The 17,640-nt window shown below is 50.1% G+C and overlaps 1 protein-coding gene across 2 annotated transcripts in view; it reads right to left on the reverse strand.

The window, feature by feature from the left end:
- Window positions 1-17,640, reverse strand: part of LOC128684452 (synaptotagmin-5) — a 231,414-nt gene that overhangs the window by 51,662 nt on the left and 162,112 nt on the right. The gene's annotated exons all lie outside the window — the stretch shown is intronic.

A 17,640-nucleotide genomic window follows, 5' to 3' on the forward strand; every position in this document is an offset into this window, starting at 1 on the left:
GAATCTTATTCGGGTCGAGCCAGTTCCGAGATACACACACCGAGATGTGTATATATCTTAGGGTATATACACCGAGAGGTGTGTATATCTCAGGGTATATACACCGAGAGGTGTATTTATCTTGGGGTATATACACCGAGAGGTGTGTATATCTTGGGGTATATACACCGAGAGGTGTGTATATCTTAGGGTATATACACCAAGGTGTGTGTGTATCTTAGGATATAAACCATACCACGGGTGGGATTTGAACCCGCGGTCAGAGAGTCTCAGAACTCCAGTTGTTTGCAATCGTGTCATTACAATTTCGTGAGTCAGTTATCTTAGCATATATTTATACCGTACACTGATTAATAACTTATTGGTATAGTGTTCGTAATGTACGTATATTGGTTATACCGCCTAGCTAGTAGAAAGTAACTAGCGATGTCTTGTTACTGAGTTATCGTCGGAAGCCGCGACTACGGCGACGATAGCCAAGACGGTCATCATGGCGACGATAATAATAATGAGGTTGACGACAACTAAATCACGGAAATTTTAACTTCACAGTCGACTAAAAATATACAAGACATATTGACGATTTTTTTCTGAAGACAGACACCCACTCTTGGCTCCTGAGATTATAAGCATAACTAAGCGCTAAACCCAACAGGGTCAGAAAATTCTGCTTGGGTCCTGAGAGAGGGAGCAGAGATAGTGTGCGGATAACTAGCCCAAAAAAAAAAAGTCACTGGAGACGTACTGAGCTGCTAGAAAACAGCAAATACCGTCAGTTAAAATATAAAGCGATGGGGGTATCGAACCCCGCCATCGCTGACGAGAGCCGCGAGTATGACCAGCCAACCACGACGAGACGCGAATGTCATCCTAGTACTGCAACAAAGGGGCAGGATGGCATCTTTAATGTCAACGCTAAAGTAATGAACACAGTAAGAGGTTGGAACACTAAAACTAGATTCTAAGTCCTCTCGCGCGAACCTTCTGGAGTTCTACAACTGTGAGCAACAGAGACGAAAGAAGAGGGATGGGCGGAGTGAATATTTATAAGCCAAAATAAACAGTGATGATCTGGATGGGCGAGCCTGACTAATGGTATCCCACAAGGATCCCTATTGGGACCGCTATTATCTGATATACGTGTACAGTATGCTTGACAAACTAGGCCTGTGTATATGTCTCCGGATGATGGTAAGTTAATGAGGATAAAAAGGGTCGGGACGGTTGATGTCAGGGCGACTAAGACTTTCCAGTCTAAAGATTTGAAAACTTTTCATTCTGTTGTTATAAAAAGATTATTTTTAATGTAAGTATGTAAGCAAAATTGTAGGTAGCTAAGATGTACTATGGTAGGTGAAAATAACCTAATTCCTATCTGAAGGAAAATAAAATATAAATGTTTTGGCCTAGGATATGCAGACAAGACACACAGGCAGAGATTGACAGGGCAGGTGTTATGATAGTCTTCCAGACGGCAATATGGTCGAGGCTACTGAAGACTCATCACCGGAGAGGCAGAGCAAGTTTCCAGAGTGAAGCAAAGTAAAGTGAGTCAGGCACACTAAAAAAGTCGGGAGGTCTTGAAATACTCATGATGAATTGTTACCCCGGATTACCCATGACGAAGAAGGTACACAAGACAGGTAGCCTTATGGTGCACACCGAACAACACTGTCACAGGAACTAGACGATGAACACTACAGTAACAGCGCCTACAGTAACAGCACCTACAGTAACAGCGCCTACAGTAACAGCGCCTATAGTAACAGCACCTACAGTAACAGCGCCTACAGTAACAGCACCTACAGTAACAGCGCCTACAGTAACAGCGCCTATAGTAACAGCACCTACAGTAACAGCGCCTACAGTAACAGCGCCTACAGTAACAGCGCCTACAGTAACAGCGCCTATAGTAACAGCACCTACAGTAACAGCGCCTACAGTAACAGCGCCTACAGTAACAGCACCTACAGTAACAGCGCCTACAGTAACAGCGCCTATAGTAACAGCACCTACAGTAACAGCGCCTACAGTAACAGCGCCTATAGTAACAGCACCTACAGTAACAGCGCCTACAGTAACAGCGCCTATAGTAACAGCACCTACAGTAACAGCGCCTACAGTAACAGCGCCTATAGTAACAGCACCTACAGTAACAGAGCCTCCAGTAACAGCGCCTATAGTAACAGCACCTACAGTAACAGCGCCAATAGTAACAGCACCTACAGTAACAGCGCCTACAGTAACAGCACCTACAGTAACAGCACCTACAGTAACAGCGCCTATAGTAACAGCACCTACAGTAACAGCGCCTACAGTAACAGCACCTACAGTAACAGCACCTACAGTAACAGCGCCTACAGTAACAGCGCCTACAGTAACAGCACCTACAGTAACAGCGCCTATAGTAACAGCACCTACAGTAACAGCACCTACAGTAACAGCGCCTACAGTAACAGCGCCTACAGTAACAGCGCCTACAGTAACAGCACCTACAGTAACAGCACCTACAGTAACAGCACCTACAGTAACAACGCCTACAGTAACAGCGCCTACAATAACAGCGCTTACAGTAGCAGCGCCTACAGTAACACCTTAATGTCACCTGTCCCTGTACAAACATTGTAACATGATAAAATAAGGAATATTTAATCTTTTACTTATACCAGCTTTCCCTAACTCCCTTCCTCTCACGATTTTGACGGCCTAAACCAAATTTGTGAGCTAGGGGAGAATGAATAACTAGATTACCAAGAAGACTTTCCCCAAAACACCATGTAATCTACTAAGATAGTAATGTTCACGTAAAACAGGGAAAAGAACGAAAAATCGCCAGGTTACCAGACGATCCACCCCAGTGAGTTATGAACCTGGTTCATAGATGGCGCTAACACACATGCTCTTCCCAGAGTAGAGGGAAGTGATAAAGTTCTGAGCTTCAATCCCAACAAGTGTAAAATTATGGAAATCAGGGAGGGTAAAAAAGAGAGAGGGGCGAGTTTACTCCTGATTACATGTCCCTAGCCTGGGTACCTGCCAATCCTACTAACAAATGGATGTTTCAACTCCCTTAATCTTTACCTCATCACCTACACTTTTTCCCCACGCCTTTTTTTACCTGTTCAGGTAAACTTTGATGAACCAGATATCTGGGTTACTCTGAAAAAGCCACATTTTACATATCCGATTGCACCTTTTGATTAAATGATATTCGATTGGTCAGAAAGCAGGGTCTTGGTGCATTCTTAAACAGATAAACCGCTCAGGTCTAAGTCAGATAGTGACTCACTCAGTGGCTCCTCGGAAGTAATGGTTTCACTACGGCTGGGTCAGGAAGGACTGCTAACGGGTCATCAAAGATTTTTGTGGCTCATGTGACCTGGACGCCAGCCGTCCCAGCTGACCATGGCGCATACTGCCTCTTAATGCAATACTGGTGTAACCAGTGACTACAGGCGAAGCTGCAGGGTGTGTTGATGGCGTGTTCCCTGCGGGTGCGCGGCGAAAGTGACCCTTCTCCTCTCTCTAAAACTCCAACAAAACACTGCTGTAATGGGGTCACCCATGACTCAGCTTTGTTCCGAGCCCCCGGGAAGACTAGGTCAGACCACATCCTCTTACGACCCTGTCTCCATTTCCTGCTCCAATGTCTTTCAGCAGATCCTCAATTACATTTGATTCATTCTGTCTCCTCAATTCCCATGATTGTTCTTTCCAGTTTTCTCTTCCACGATTTCCCACATTATTCCTCCAATCTGAGACTCATGAAAGAGTTCTTTACTCTTTCTGTGTGTGTGTGTGTGTGTGTGTGTGTGTGTGTGTGTGTGTGTGTGTGTGTGTGTGTGTGTGTGTGTGTGTCTCTCCCTGATGATCCATAACGTGCACCAAGATGTCTTTGTTTCACTATCAAGAAAGGCATTGTGATCTCACGGTCCAGCAAGGTGTCTTGTTCTTATGGTGCAGATAATATATTTATCTCACGGTCTAGCAAGGTGTCTTGTTCTTATGGTGCAGATAATATATTTATCTCACGGTCCAGCAAGGTGTCTTGTTCTTATGGTGCAGATAATATATTTATCTCACGGTCCAGCAAGGTGTCTTGTTCTTATGGTGCAGATAATATATTTATCTCACGGTCCAGCAAGGTGTCTTGTTCTTATGGTGCAGATAATATATTTATCTCACGGTCCAGCAAGGTGTCTTGTTCTTATGGTGCAGATAATATATTTATCTCACGGTCCAGCAAGGTGTCTTGTTCTTATGGTGCAGATAATATATTTATCTCACGGTCCAGCAAGGTGTCTTGTTCTTATGGTGCAGATAATATATTTATCTCACGGTCCAGCAAGGTGTCTTGTTCTTATGGTGCAGATAATATATTTATCTCACGGTCCAGCAAGGTGTCTTGTTCTTATGGTGCAGATAATATATTTATCTCACGGTCTAGCAAGGTGTCTTGTTCTTATGGTGCAGATAATATATTTATCTCACGGTCCAGCAAGGTGTCTTGTTCTTATGGTGCAGATAATATATTTATCTCACGGTCCAGCAAGGTGTCTTGTTCTTATGGTGCAGATAATATATTTATCTCACGGTCCAGCAAGGTGTCTTGTTCTTATGGTGCAGATAATATATTTATCTCACGGTCCAGCAAGGTGTCTTGTTCTTATGGTGCAGATAATATATTTATCTCACGGTCCAGCAAGGTGTCTTGTTCTTATGGTGCAGATAATATATTTATCTCACGGTCTAGCAAGGTGTCTTGTTCTTATGGTGCAGATAATATATTTATCTCACGGTCCAGCAAGGTGTCTTGTTCTTATGGTGCAGATAATATATTTATCTCACGGTCCAGCAAGGTGTCTTGTTCTTATGGTGCAGATAATATATTTATCTCACGGTCCAGCAAGGTGTCTTGTTCTTATGGTGCAGATAATATATTTATCTCACGGTCCAGCAAGGTGTCTTGTTCTTATGGTGCAGATAATATATTTATCTCACGGTCCAGCAAGGTGTCTTGTTCTTATGGTGCAGATAATATATTTATCTCACGGTCCAGCAAGGTGTCTTGTTCTTATGGTGCAGATAATATATTTATCTCACGGTCTAGCAAGGTGTCTTGTTCTTATGGTGCAGATAATATATTTATCTCACGGTCCAGCAAGGTGTCTTGTTCTTATGGTGCAGATAATATATTTATCTCACGGTCCAGCAAGGTGTCTTGTTCTTATGGTGCAGATAATATATTTATCTCACGGTCCAGCAAGGTGTCTTGTTCTTATGGTGCAGATAATATATTTATCTCACGGTCTAGCAAGGTGTCTTGTTCTTATGGTGCAGATAATATATTTATCTCACGGTCTAGCAAGGTGTCTTGTTCTTATGGTGCAGATAATATATTTATCTCACGGTCTAGCAAGGTGTCTTGTTCTTATGGTGCAGATAATATATTTATCTCACGGTCTAGCAAGGTGTCTTGTTCTTATGGTGCAGATAATATATTTATCTCACGGTCCAGCAAGGTGTCTTGTTCTTATGGTGCAGATAATATATTTATCTCACGGTCCAGCAAGGTGTCTTGTTCTTATGGTGCAGATAATATATTTATCTCACGGTCTAGCAAGGTGTCTTGTTCTTATGGTGCAGATAATATATTTATCTCACGGTCCAGCAAGGTGTCTTGTTCTTATGGTGCAGATAATATATTTATCTCACGGTCTAGCAAGGTGTCTTGTTCTTATGGTGCAGATAATATATTTATCTCACGGTCTAGCAAGGTGTCTTGTTCTTATGGTGCAGATAATATATTTATCTCACGGTCCAGCAAGGTGTCTTGTTCTTATGGTGCAGATAATATATTTATCTCACGGTCCAGCAAGGTGTCTTGTTCTTATGGTGCAGATAATATATTTATCTCACGGTCCAGCAAGGTGTCTTGTTCTTATGGTGCAGATAATATATTTATCTCACGGTCTAGCAAGAAATCTTGATGTCCCTTATAACATCTTCACCGCCCCATCATCTGATTTTATGATACGAGCGAAGGATCGACATCCTACTTTTTCCTGTCTCTCCCTACAGCCTATTAATTTTTTTGTCGTTCGTGAGGAAATATACGCTCCACAATTGATAATACTCCCCCCCCTTCCAGACGTAAGCCATCCCTGTTCATAAACTGAACTGAACATAGGTTTACACACGTTAGGCTCAACAAGGCCTACCCTTAAACCTTATCTAGGGGAAACAAATTCCTCGAAAATTTCGAAAGTTTAGAAATACACGAAGAACATTTCATAAGAACATAAGAAAGGAGGAACACTGCAGGAGGCCTGCTGGCCCATACTAGGCAGGTCCTTTACAATTCATCCCACTAACAAAACATTTACCCAACCCAATTTTCAATGCCACCCAAGAAATAAGTTCTGATGTGAAAGTCCCACTCAAATACAACCCCTCCCACTCATGTACTTATCCAACCTAGATTTGAAACTACCCAAAGTCCCAGCCTCAATAACCCAACTAGGTAGACTGTTCCACTCATCAACTACCCTATTTCCAAACCAATACTTTCCTATGTCCTTTCTAAATCTAAACTTATCTAATTTAAATCCATTACTGCGGGTTCTCTCTTGGAGAGACATCCTCAAGACCTTATTAATATCCCCTTTATTAATACCTATCTTCCACTTATACACTTCGATCAGGTCTCCCCTCATTCTTCGTCTAACAAGTGAATGTAACTTAAGAGTCTTCAATCTTTCTTCACAAGGAAGATTTCTAATGCTATGTATTAATTTAGTCATCCTACGCTGAATGTTTTCTAACGAATTTATGTCCATTTTGTAATACGGAGACCAGAACTGAGCTGCATAATCTAGGCGAGGCCTTACTAATGATGTATAAAGCTGCAGTATGACCTCTGGACTTCTGTTGCTTACACTTCTTGATATAAATCCCAGTAATCTATTTGCCTTATTACGTACGCTTAGGCATTGCTGTCTTGGTTTAAGGTTGCTGCTCACCATAACCCCCAAGTCCTTTTCGCAATCTGTATGGCTAAGTTCTACATCATTTAATTTATAAGTACTAGGGTTATGGGCACTCCCATAACGCTGTAGTTGGGTACTGGCAGCGCTGTAGTTGGGTACTGGCAGCACTGTAGTTGGGTACTGGCAGCGCTGTAGTTGGGTACTGGCAGCGCTGTAGTTGGGTACTGGCAGGGCTGTAGTTGGGTACTGGCAGTGCTGTAGTTGGGTACTGACAGCGCTGTAGTTGGGTACTGGCAGTGCTGTAGTTGGGTACTGGCAGCGCTGTAGTTGGGTACTGGCAGCGCTGTAGTTGGGTATTGGCAGCGCTGTAGTTGGGTATTGGCAGCGCTGTAGTTGGGTACTGGTAGCGCTGTAGTTGGGTACTGGCAGCGCTGTAGTTGGGTACTGGCAGCGCTGTAGTTGGGTACTGGCAGCGCTGTAGTTGGGTACTGGTAGCGCTGTAGTTGGGTACTGGCAGCGCTGTAGTTGGGTACTGGCAGCGCTGTAGTTGGGTACTGGCAGCGCTGTAGTTGGGTACTGGTAGCGCTGTAGTTGGGTACTGGCAGCGCTGTAGTTGGGTACTGGCAGCGCTGTAGTTGGGTATTGGCAGCGCTGTAGTTGGGTACTGGTAGCGCTGTAGTTGGGTACTGGCAGCGCTGTAGTTGGGTACTGGCAGCGCTGTAGTTGGGTATTGGCAGCGCTGTAGTTGGGTACTGGTAGCGCTGTAGTTGGGTACTGGCAGCGCTGTAGTTGGGTACTGGCAGCGCTGTAGTTGGGTACTGGCAGTGCTGTAGTTGGGTACTGGCAGCGCTGTAGTTGGGTACTGGCAGCACTGTAGTTGGGTACTGGTAGCGCTGTAGTTGGGTACTGGCAGCGCTGTAGTTGGGTACTGGCAGCGCTGTAGTTGGGTACTGGCAGCGCTGTAGTTGGGTACTGGTAGCGCTGTAGTTGGGTACTGGCAGCGCTGTAGTTGGGTACTGGCAGCGCTGTAGTTGGGTATTGGCAGCGCTGTAGTTGGGTACTGGTAGCGCTGTAGTTGGGTACTGGCAGCGCTGTAGTTGGGTACTGGCAGCGCTGTAGTTGGGTACTGGTAGCGCTGTAGTTGGGTACTGGCAGCGCTGTAGTTGGGTACTGGCAGCACTGTAGTTGGGTACTGGTAGCGCTGTAGTTGGGTACTGGTAGCGCTGTAGTTGGGTACTGGCAGCGCTGTAGTTGGGTACTGGCAGCGCTGTAGTTGGGTACTGGCAGCACTGTAGTTGGGTAATGGCAGCACTGTAGTTGGGTACGGGCAGCGCTGTAGCTTCTATTTTAATATTTCTGCTGCGTGCCAAAGGTCGGACTTACAGGTCTCAAAGTTAACGTCAGTATCGTAAGTAAAGTCGCAACTGGTGACCGAGCATAAAAGTATTACACGAGTTGGACTCTCCAGTAATGTGTCGAGAAACTTGTGGAGCAGAGAGTGTGATGCCGCGCGGGAAGACCTCTTGTGGAGCAGAGAGTGTGATGCCGCGCGGGAAGACCTCTAGCGGCACCTTGTTGAGTACGAGATTGTCATCATAACTAAGCAATAAATCCACAAGGGTCATAAGATATTAGTAAAGATAGGAAACGTATACTTCCACACCATCAGCTCTATTTATTACACCTGAGGTGTTATATTTGTTTTATAGGCGGCGCTGGCGCGCATTATAGGCGGCACTGACAGTCATACATCACCGACTACTTGAGGTAGCATCTCACCTGGTCACCGCCAGTCAAGAGTAAAGGAAACTCAGTGTATACACGTTGAGAGACGTAATCTATGTATATATCGTGTATATACGCTGAGAGACACGCATCTCTCGGTGTACACCAGTTACACCACAGCAGTGATGTAACTGGTTACAGTGGTGTAACTGGTTACTGCTGTAGCTAGTTACACCACAGTAGTGGTGTAACTAGTTACAGCAGTGAACTGCTCCCCTGCCGCACCCTGCCCTTGTTACCCTGCCGCACCCTGCCATTGTTACCCTGCCGCACCCTGCCCTTGTTACCCTGCCGCACCCTGCCATTGTTACCCTGCCGCACACTGCCCTTGTGACCCTGACGCATCCTGCCATTGTTACCCTGCCGCACCCTGCCATTGTTACCCTGCCGCACCCTGCCATTGTTACCCTGCCGCACCCTGCCATTGTTACCCTGCCGCACCCTGCCCTTGTCACCCTGCCGCACCCTGCCGTTATTACTTTGTCGCACTTTGTCGTTTGTGAAATAGGATTTACCTTCTCTTAACCAGGTTGGCTTTCATGATATCATGTGTGTACAAGTGTGTGTGTGTGTATGAGTAAACCTGCAGGTGTGGAAGACAGTTGTGTGACACGTAGCTCCGGTATGCGCACGCGCGCACACACACAAGTGTGTCAATGTACTCTGAAACATTTCCTGATGACAACAGTTTATTAGATGAGTGTAATACTTCCCTCCCTCTCCTTCCATCACACTCCCTCTCCTTCCATCACACTCCCTCTCCTTCCATCACACTCCCTCTCCTTCCATCACACTCCCTCTCCTTCCATCACACCTCTCTTCCATTCCACCTCTCTTCCTTCCATCCACTCCCTCCTTCCATCACTCTCTCCTTCCTTCCATCACCTCCTCTCCTTCCATCACTCTCTCCATTCCATCCCCCTCTCCTTCCATCCCTCCTCTTCCTTCCATCACACTCCCTCTCCTTCATGACTCCTCCTTCCATTCCACCTCTCCTTCCATCACTCCCTCTCCTTCCATCACACTCCTCCTCCATCCATCCTCTCCTTCCATCCCACCTCCCTCTCCTTCCATCTCCTCTCCACACTCCTCTCCTTCCATCTCCCTCCTTATCACTCCCTCTCCTTCCATCCACACTCCTCTCCTTATCACTCTCTCCTTCCATCACCCTCCCTCTCCTTCCATCACACTCCCTCTCCTTCCATCACTCCCTCTCCTTCCATCACCCTCCTCCTTCCATTCCACCCCTCACACTCCCTTCCATCCTTCCCTCCTTCCATCACCTCCCTCCTTCCATCACTCCCTCCTCCATTCCATCACACTCCCTCCTCCTTCCATCACCCTCCCTCTCCTTCCATCTCTCTCCTTCCATCACCCCCTCCTCCTTCCATCCCCCCTCCTCCTTCCATCACACCTCCCTCTCCTTCCATCACCTCCCTCTCCTTCCATCTCCTCCTTCCATTCCACACCCCTCTCTCCTTCCATCCTCCCTCATCCTCCTTCCATCACTCCCCTCCCTCCTTCCATCACCATCTCTCCTTTCCATCACACTCCCTCTCCTTCCATCACACTCTCCTTCCATCACCCTCCCCTCTCCTTCCCATCACATCCCTCCTTCCATCACTCTCTCCTTCCATCACCCTCCTCCTCCTTCCATCACACTCCCTCCTTCCATCTCCTCTCCTTCCATCACCCTCCCTCTCCTTCCATCACACTCCCTCCTTCCATCACCCTCCTCTCCTCCATCACACCCCTCCTCTTTTCCATCACCCCTCCTCCTTCCATCACACTCCTCTCCTTCCATCACCCTCCCTCTCCTTCCATCCATCTCTCCTTCCATCACACTCTCCTTCCATCACCCTCCCTCCTCCTTCCATCACCCTCCCCTCCTTCCATCACACTCCTCTCCTTCCATCTCCCTTCCATTCCACACCTCCTCTCCATTCCACACTCTCCCTTCCATTCCCACCACCTCCCTCCTTCCATTCATCACTCCCTCTTCCATCACACTCTCCCCATCACCCTCCCTCTTCCATTCACACTCCTCCTCCTCATCCATTCACTCCCTCTCCTTCCATCACACTCTCTCCTTCCATCACCTCCCTCCTCCTTCCATCCACATCTCTCCTTCCATCACCATCCCTCTTCTTCCATCACCACCCCTCCCTCCTTCCTTCCATCACCCTCCTCTCCTTCCATCACACTCCCTCCTCCATTCCATCTCCCTCCTTCCATCCACCTCCTCTCCTTCCATCACCCTCCCTCTCCTTCCATCACCACTCCCCTCTCCATTCCATCCACACACTCCTCCTTCCATTCCATCTCCTCCTTCCATCCACTCCCTCTCCTTCCATCACCCTTCCTCTCCTTCCATCAATCCCCTCCCTTCCATCACACTCCCTCTCCTTCCATCACCTCCCTCCTCCTTCCATCACTCCTCCCTCCTTCCCCATCACACTCTCCTCTTCCTTCCATCACATCCCTCCATCACACCTCCCTCTCCATTCCACTCTTTCCATCACCCCCTCCTCCTTCCATCTGCCTCCTCTTCCATTCCACCTCTCCTTCCATCCTCTCTCCTTCCATCACCCCCTCCTTCCATTCACATCCCTCTCCTTCCATCACACTCCCTCTCCATTCATCCTCCTTCCATTCACCTCTCCTTCCATCCCCACCTCCTCCCTTCCATCACCCTCCCTCCCTTCCTCCTTCCATCCTCCTCCTTCCATCACCCTCCCTCTCCTTCCATCCATCTCCTTCCTTCCACACTCCCTCCTTCCATCACCCTCCTCTCCTTTCCATCACCCTCCCCTCCTCATCCTTCCATCCACACTCCCTCCTTCCATTCATCTCCCTCCCTCCTTCCATTCTCCCTCTCCTTCCATCACCCTCCCTCTCCATTCCACACCTCTCTTCCATCACCTCCCTCCTTCCATCCACATCCTCTCCTTCCATCACTCTCCTCCTTCCTCCTTCCATCACCTCCCTCCTTCCATTCCATCTCCTTCCATTCACTCCTCTCCCTTCCATCCCCTCCTTCCATTCCACATCCCTCCTTCCATCCACTCCTCTCCCTTCCATCACTCCCTCTCCATTCCACCACTCTCTCCTTCCATCACCCCTCCTCCTCCACACCTTCCTCCCTTCCATCACCACTCCCTCCTTCCTTCCATCACTCCTTCTCTTCCTTCCACTCCTCTCCTTCCATCCCCCTACCCTCTCCTTCCACTCCTCCCTCTCCCTTCCATCACACCCCTCCTCCTTCCATCACACTCCCTCTCCTTCCATCACCCCCCTCCCTCTCCACCTTCCTACACCTCTCTCCTTCCACTCCACTCCCTCTCCTTCCATCACACTCCTCTCCATTCCACACCTCTCCTTCCACTCCACCTCTCCTTCCATCACACCCTCCCTCCCCTTCCATCCTCACTCTCCTTCCATCACACTCCCTCTCCTTCCATCATACCCCTCCTCTCCTCCATCACCACCTCCCTCTCCTTCCATCACACTCCCTCTCCTTCCATCACCCCTCCTCCTTCCACTACACCTCTCCTCCTTCCATCACCACTCCCTCTCCTTCCATCTCCCTCCTTCCATTCCACCCTCCCTCTCCTTCCATCACACTCTCCTTCCATCACCCTCCCTCCTTCCATCACACCCCTCCCTCCTTCCATCACACTCCCTCTCCTTCCATCACCTCCCTCTCCTTCCATCTGCCTCTCCTTCCATCCTCCCTCCTTCCTTCCATCACTCCTCTCCTTCCATCTCCCTCCTCCTTCCACACTCTCTTTATCCCCACCTCCCTCTCCTTCCATCACCCTCCTCTCCTTCCCATCCTCCCTCTCCTTCCATCACCTCCCTCTCCTTCCATCACCCTCCTCCCATCACCCCCTCCCCTCCTTCCATTCCACCTCCCCTCCTTCCACACTCCCTCTCCTTCCATCACATCCCTCCTTCCATCACCACTCCCTCTCCTTCCATCACCACTCCTCCTTCCTTCCCATCACACTCCCTCTCCTTCCATCACCCTCCCTCTCCTTCCATCACCTCCCTCCTCCTTATCCACCCCTCTCCTTCCATCACCCTCCCCTCTCCTTCCATCACTCCTCCTTCTTCCCATCTCCCTCCTCTTCCTTCCATCACCCTCCCTCCTTCCATTCCACCCCTCCCTCCTTCCATCACCCCCTCCCCTCCTTCCATTCCACCCCTCTCCTTCCATCACCCTCTCCCTTCCATCCACACTCCTCTCCTTCCACACCCTCTCCTTCCATTCACCCCTCCCTCTCCTTCCATCTTCTCTCCTTCCATCACCCTCCTCTCCTTCCATCACACTCCCTCCTTCCTTCCATCTCTCCTTATCACCTCCTCTCCTTCCATCTCCTCTCCTTCCATCACCTCCCTCTCCTTCCATCACCACTCCCTCTCCCTTCCATCACCCTCCCTCTCCTTCCATCACACTCCCTCCTTCCATTCCACCCTCTCTCCTTCCATCCACTCCTCCTTCCATTCCACCCTCTCCTTCCATTCCCACACCTCCCTCTCCTTCCATCACCCACTCTCCTTCCATCCACTCCCTCTCCCTTCCATCACTCTCCTTCCTTCCATCACCACTCCCTCTCCTTCCATCACCCTCCTTCCTCCTTATCTCCCTCTCCTTCCATCACACTCCCTCTCCTTCCATCACACTCCTCTTCCATCCTCCTCCTCCTTCCATCACACTCCCTCCTTCCATTCCATCTCCCTCCCTTCCATCACCCTCCCTCTCCTTCCATCACCTCCCCTCCTTCCATCACCTCCCTCCTTCCATCACACCTCCCTCTCCTTCCATCCACCACTCCCTCCCCTCCATCACACTCCTCCTTCCTTCCATCACACTCCCTCCTCCATTCCACACCTCCCTCTCTTCCATCACACTCCTCTCCTTCCATCACCTCCCTCTCCTTCCATCACTCCCTCTCCTTCCATCACCCTCTCTCCTTCCACCCTCTCCATTCCACTCCCTCTCCTTCCATCTACCCTCTCCTTCCTTCCATCTCTCCTTCCATCCCCCTCTCCTTCCATCACACTCCCTCCTTCCATCACCTCTCTCCTTCCATCACCTCCCTCTCCATCTCTCCCTCCTTCCTTATCACCTCCCTCTCCTTCCATCACCACTCCCTCTCCATTCCATCCCTCTCCCTTCCATCACTCCCTCCTTCCTTCCATCACACTCCCTCTCCTTCTTATCACCCCCTCCCTCCTTCCATCACACTCCCTCCATCACCCCCTCTTCCATCACCCTCCCTCTCCTTCCATCACTCCCCTCCTTCCATCACACTCCCTCCTTCCATCACCACTCCCTCTCCATTCCACACTCTCTCCTTCCATCACTCCCTCTCCTTCCATCACCCTCCCTCTCCTTCCATCACCTCCCTCTCCTTCCACTCCCCTCTCCTTCCATCACACTCCCTCCTTCCATCATACCATCCTCCCTCCTTCCATCACACTCTCCTCCATTCCACCCCCTCTCCTTCCATCACCCTCTCCTTCCATCATCCTCCCTCCTTCCATCCTCCCTCCTTCCATCACACCCTCCCTCCTTCCATCACTCTCTCCTTCCATCACACTCCTCCTTCCTTCCATCACACCTCCTCCTTCCATCCCCCTCCTTCCATCACCACTCCTCTCCTTCCACACTCCCTCTCCTTTATCACCCCTCCCTCTCCTTCCATCACACTCCTCCTCCTTCCATTCACACTCCTCTCCTTCCATCACCTCCTCTCCTTCCATCACCACTCCCTCCTTCCATCACCACTCCCTCCTTCCATCACCCCCCCTCCTCCTTCCATCACACTCCCTCTCCTTCCATCACACTCCCTCTCCATTCACTCCTCCTCTCCTTCCATCACCTCCCCTCTCCTTCCATCACCCTTCCCTCCTTCCATCACCACTCCCTCCTTCCATCACACTCCCTCCTTCCATCACACTCTCCTTCCATTCACACTCCCCTCTCCTTCCCATCACCCTCCCTCTCCTTCCATCACCTCCCTCCTTCCATCCACTCCCCTCCTCCTTCCATCACCACCCCTCCCTCCTTCCATCACTCCCTCTCCTTCCATCCACTCTCCCTCCTTCCATCACCTCCCTCTCCTTCCATCACTCCCTCTCCTTCCATCCACCCCTCCTCCTTCCATCTTACTCCCTCTCCTTCCATCCACCTCCTTCTCCTTCCATCACCCCTCCCTCCTTCCATCACCCCCTCTCCTTCCATCACACTCCCTCTCCTTCCATCACCTCCCTCCTCCATCCATCACTCCCTCTCCTTCCATCACACTCTCTCCTTCCATCCACCCTCCTCCCTCTTCCATCACCCCTCCTCCTTCCATCCACACCCTCCCCTCCTTCCATTCCACCCTCCCTCCTTCCATTCACTCCTCTCTCCTTCCATCACCTTCCCTCCTCCACACCTTCCTCCTTCCATCACACTCCCTCCTTCCATCCATCCTCCTTCCATTCACCCTCCCTCCTTCCATCACACTCCTCTCCTTCCACCCTCTCTCCTTCCATCCACACTCCCTCTCCTTCCATCTCCTCCTTCCATCACCCTCTCTCCTTCCATCACCCACTCCCTCTCCTTCCATCACCACTCCTCTCCTTCCATCACCCCCTCCTTCTCCTCCCTTCCATTCACCCTCCCTCTCCTTCCATCTCCCCTCTCCTTCCATCTCCCTCCTCCTCCTTCCATCACACTCCTCCTTCCATCCACTCCCTCTCCTTCCATCACACTCCTCCCTCCATTCCACTGTCCTCAACACCCTCCCTCTCCTTCCATCACACTCCTCTCCTTCCATCATACCTCCCTCCTTCCATCACTTCCCTCTCCTTCCTTCCACTCCCTCTCCTTCCATCACACTCCCCTCTCCTTCCATCACACCTCCCTCCTCCTTCCACCCACCTCTCTCCTTCCATCCTCACTCTCCTTCCATCACCACTCCTCCTCCTTCCATCTCTCCTCCTCCTTCCATCATCCTCCTCCATCACTCCTCTCCTTCCATTCACACCTCCCTCTCCTTCCATCCTCTCCTTCCATCACTCTCCCCTCCTTCCATCCTCACCTCCTCCTTCCATCACTCCCTCTCCTTCCATCCACAATCCTCCTTCCTTCCACTCTCTCCTTCCATCACTCCTCTCCTTCCATCCCCCTCCTCCTCCCTTCCATCCTTCACCTCCTCCTCCCTCCATCACACTCCCTCTCCTTCCATCACACTCCCTCTCCTTCCACACCTCTCTCCTTCCATCACTCCTCCTCCTCCTTCCATCACTCTCCCTCTTCCATCACACTCCCTCTCCTTCCATCACTCCCTCCTTTTCCACTCCCTCTCCTATCCACCCCCTCTCCTTCCATCCTCCTCTCCTTGATCCACCCTCCCTCTCCTTCCATCCACACTCCCTCTCCTTCCATCACTCCCCTCCTCTTCCTTCCATCACACTCCCTCTCCTTCCATCACACTCCTCCTTCCATCATTCACTCCCCTCCTCCTTCCATCCACCCTCCTCTCCATTCCATCCCTCCTCCATCACCCCAATCCTCTCCTTCCATCTGTCTCCTCCTTCCATCTGTCCTCCCTTCCATCACACTCCTTCCTCCTTCCATCACCTTCCCTCCTCCACCCTCTCTCCTTCCATCACCCTCCCTCCTCCTTCCTCCCATCACACTCCTCTCCTTCCATCACATCCTCTCCTTCCATCACCCTCCTCTCCTTCCATCACCCCTCCCTCTCCTTCCATCACTCCCTCTCCTTCCATCACCTCCCTGTCCTTCCATCACACTCTCCTTCCATCACACTCCCTCTCCTCCTTCCATCACACTCCTCTCCTTCCATCACACCCTCCCTCCTTCCATCACACTCCCTCCTTCCATCACACTCCCTCTCCTTCCATCACACTCCCTCTCCTTCCAGCACACTCCTCTCCTTCCATCACACTCCCTCTCCTTCCATCACCCTCTCCCTTCCATCACACTCCTCTCCTTCCATCACACTCCCTCCTTCCATCACCCTCCCTCTCCATCACACTCTCCTTCCATCACACTCCCTCTCCTTCCATCACACTCCCTCTCCTTCCATCACACTCCCTCTCCTTCCATCACCCTCCCTCTCCTTCCATCACACTCCCTCTCCTTCCATCACACTCCCTCTCCTTCCATCACACTCCCTCTCCTTCCATCACACTCCCTCTCCTTCCATCACACTCCCTCTCCTTCCATCACACTCCCTCTCCTTCCATCACCCTCCCTCTCCTTCCATCACACTCCCTCTCCTTCCATCACACTCCCTCTCCTTCCATCACACTCCCTCTCCTTCCATCACACTCCCTCTCCTTCCATCACACTCCCTCTCCTTCCATCACCCTCCCTCTCCTTCCATCACACTCCCTCTCCTTCCATCACACTCCCTCTCCTTCCATCACACTCCCTCTCCTTCCATCACCCTCCCTCTCCTTCCATCACACTCCCTCTCCTTCCATCACACTCCCTCTCCTTCCATCACACTCCCTCTCCTTCCATCACACTCCCTCTCCTTCCATCACACTCCCTCTCCGTCCATCACCTTCCCTCTACCGTGGGGTTCACCAAGCATCTGGAAATGGCAGTGATAATCAGGTTTGATCCAAGAAAGCTGAGAATAATTCCTCGGATCATGAGGCCATCACATGCCTCAGGTGAAGATGTCTGTAGGTCTGTTTGGCTGTGTCTGGCTGTCTGCATGTGTCAACGTCCTCTGATAAATCTATAACTTTCCTTTATCTTTTATTGAAGTCCCTTTCACCATATGTAAATCAGAGATTATGTGTGGGTATGGATCTCTCTCTCTCTCTCTCTCTCTCT

Source organism: Cherax quadricarinatus, chromosome 4, assembly GCF_038502225.1.
Source record: "Cherax quadricarinatus isolate ZL_2023a chromosome 4, ASM3850222v1, whole genome shotgun sequence".
NCBI lineage: Eukaryota > Metazoa > Arthropoda > Malacostraca > Decapoda > Parastacidae > Cherax > Cherax quadricarinatus.